The sequence below is a fragment of the Dipodomys ordii genome, unplaced genomic scaffold (assembly GCF_000151885.1).
Source record: "Dipodomys ordii isolate 6190 unplaced genomic scaffold, Dord_2.0 Scaffold44, whole genome shotgun sequence".
Classification (NCBI taxonomy): Eukaryota; Metazoa; Chordata; class Mammalia; order Rodentia; family Heteromyidae; genus Dipodomys; species Dipodomys ordii.
This window is the reverse complement of record NW_012267260.1, coordinates 1,057,712-1,060,685: the sequence shown is the minus strand read 5'-3', so window position 1 is coordinate 1,060,685 and position 2,974 is coordinate 1,057,712. Positions and strand designations below refer to the sequence as shown.

Genomic DNA, 2,974 nt, shown 5'->3' with positions numbered 1-2,974 from the left:
GAGTGGAGGGAGGGGCCGGGGGAGATGGGCGGGGCCGAGGAGAGTGGAGGGAGGGGCCGGGGGAGGTAGGCGGGCCGAGGAGAGTGGAGCTTCCCCACTGAGCTCTCTCCAGGATGTATTGCCTTCCACCACGGCTTTCCCGGGCACTAGGGCCAACCAGTCATGCATTCAGATCTCTAAGGCTGAGCCAAAGTAACCTTTCTCCTTACAAATGAAGAGTCGAGTTTTGTTAGAGATAGAAAGCTAAGTCTCCAAAGCTGTTTTTTCCAAATAATTTTGCTCCTCCCAGCATAATAATTCTGCAGCAATTCCAGCAGAAGGTCACACCTTCCTCAGTCTGATCAGAACCTCTAACTACTTTGTCCATGAAAATGTAGAAATGTTTGGATAACTGTGCTCAAGACTTAATTAGCCTCCTATCTCTCTCCTCTGAATTCACAGGCTGCGTTAAAAGGACGCAGATTGAGGCAGAGAATAAAGGCGCCTCCGAAGGACTGCAGCTGAGCTACCACGCACAGTCAAAAGCACCCAGTACCAGCCAAGCTGATCCATTGCTCCACGCAGAGCAGAGAGAAGGTAGGATGTGCGCCGATCATAAAATCACAACCAGACACAACATTACTGCTTTTTGAGTTGGGGTGTTACACAACAATTGAGAGTTAAAACAAGTTGTGTTAGCAGCAGGACATGGACCAAAACTCCATACGCAGGCTGCTAATTCTAAGGGAGCTCTCATATTTGAAGGGAGATGGGCAGGGCTTGCTCATTATTTTTTCCTGAATAAGGAGTGCTGGGCTTCAGAGAAAGAAAGTTCAGGAAAGTGCTTCCAACATACTGTTACAATTCTGGTTGTAATTGGATAAACATTACAGATTATTTGGGGTGAATTGTCATCTGTATCCTGTCTGATTGTTCAGAAAAATAGAACTGAATTATTTACTGATGTTTTGTGTGTGGAAGGGTGTATGCACTTTTCTGAAGCCCTAAATTTTACTATTTACACTAATGGAAGGGTGCCCATACTGGCATACTGTTGAGATTTAAAATGACTTGTGTTAAAAACTAAATCCTCAAATAAATCTTGATGTCCCCCCAAGAAGGTAAGTGTATGATTTCTGATTTTTTTTCCTATTTTGATTTTGCAAGTTGATGGCTTGTTTGAGTATAGGTGGAGATACTTGATCTAAAGCCTTTATTAAAGCCAACTGCGTTGCGTCCCTTGTTGCTGAATTTTGACAAGGCTTTTAGAGCTGATCAAGTGGTTTCGGTCTCAGTCTTGTTTATACTGATGGATTTACATTGATTGCACATGTTGAGCCATCGTATTGGTAGCACAGTACCTAATGTTTTTTGGTTCATGAGGATTTCACCTACTTTGTGTCTGTTTCATGGGAAGGATTGGTGTTAAGCTTTGTTGTGTCGGTTTGGTATTGGATATACAGTAAGATTGACTGGGGAATGAGTTTGGTACTGTTGCCTGTTTTTGTTTTTAATATTTCATCGTGTAGTTTGAGGAGAATTACTGTAAGGTCTTCGAAAGACTGAATCTCTATATATGATGTTGGTATATGTGGAGTGGAAGGGAAAAAACAAATCGTTAAAACAAGGATACAGGAGGACCCATTGCAACAATGATGTACAAGTTGTTATGTCGAAAAATGAGCTTTACAACTTTGGTGGGGGGACGGGACAGGGGGGTGGGGAAGGGATGGGAAGGGGAAACAAAGGAGGGGGCTACAATGCTTGATAAGAAATGTGTTCATTGTCTTACCCATGTAATTGTAACCCCTCTGTACAGTATTTTCACAATAAAAAGACTGAATCTATCTGGCTCCAAGTTTTATATGAAAATCTCATAATTACTGCTTCAGTTTAATTTCTTGTATGGCCCTATGTTTCTATGATTTAAATCAGCGTTTTATGGCAAAGTTTTCTATGCATCCCAAATTGTGACTGTTTGTATCTAATGAGGGCTGGGGCTGGGCTTGGTTTTCCAGCTTGCTTTGACATGCGCCAGATTACCTTTATTGAATTTTGGGATTTCTCTTGGTGAGCGCCGGGGTGTATTTACTGAATTTCGTGGCTAATCTTGAGCAATTTGGAACCAACTGGTCTACATCATACTAAGACGGCTGTGGTTACAAATGACCCACATCTCGAGCTGTACCTTAGATATTGCAAGTTACTTGGCCTACGGCTATCCTAGTGTAGACCATGAGCTAGTGGGTACCAACTCCCAGCATTTCAGTGTAAACCCTGACTCCTGCTAACCAATAGCATTGTATACCACATGCTCATCAAATAGGGCTGCTGCCGTCAAACTCAATATACATACACAAACATGCATTCTACTAAGGTAAGTACTGACACACTTTGTACTAAGGTAAGTACTGACATTGTGTACTACATGCTTGGCAAATGTGGCTGTTGCCTAATTATATCAACCTCTATATACTCTTTCATACATGATCAAACATGCATTCTATAAATGTGTGTACTGCTTTACATAAAGGTAAGTCTGGACATCACAGTCTAGGAAGACCATATAACAATCGTATAATCTAACTGTGCTGATGGTTAAGGACAGTCATATTGACATCATTCCATCATTAATTTTGCTTATGGTATTCAAACATCAAATCTATATCATTTAAATTCCAGCAGTGACAAGTGTGTGATAAACTATAAAGCCGTGTACACGGAATACTAGTATTTAAAACATTAGTGTTGTAACTGGAAAGTGCCCGTGGATAGGCAATGTATACCACGCAGTCAGAAATTGCTGGCTTTGGCTCCCTGGCTCCTGTGGCTACTGCCTGACCACACACCATTCTGTGCCTTAATGGTAGCTACTGCCTGCTGACATGCCACTCTGCGCCTTAATGATGGCTATGTGGGTCCTGCCCACCAACGTGCCATTGTGTGCCCAGTGTTGGTATTGTGGCTACTGCCCACCAACGTGCCATTGTGTGCC

The 2,974-nt window shown here is 42.5% G+C and overlaps 1 protein-coding gene across 1 annotated transcript in view; it reads right to left on the bottom strand.

Annotated features, from left to right (window-relative positions):
- Window positions 1–2,974, bottom strand: part of Rab23 (RAB23, member RAS oncogene family) — a 29,081-nt gene that overhangs the window by 19,437 nt on the left and 6,670 nt on the right. The window lies entirely within an intron of this gene.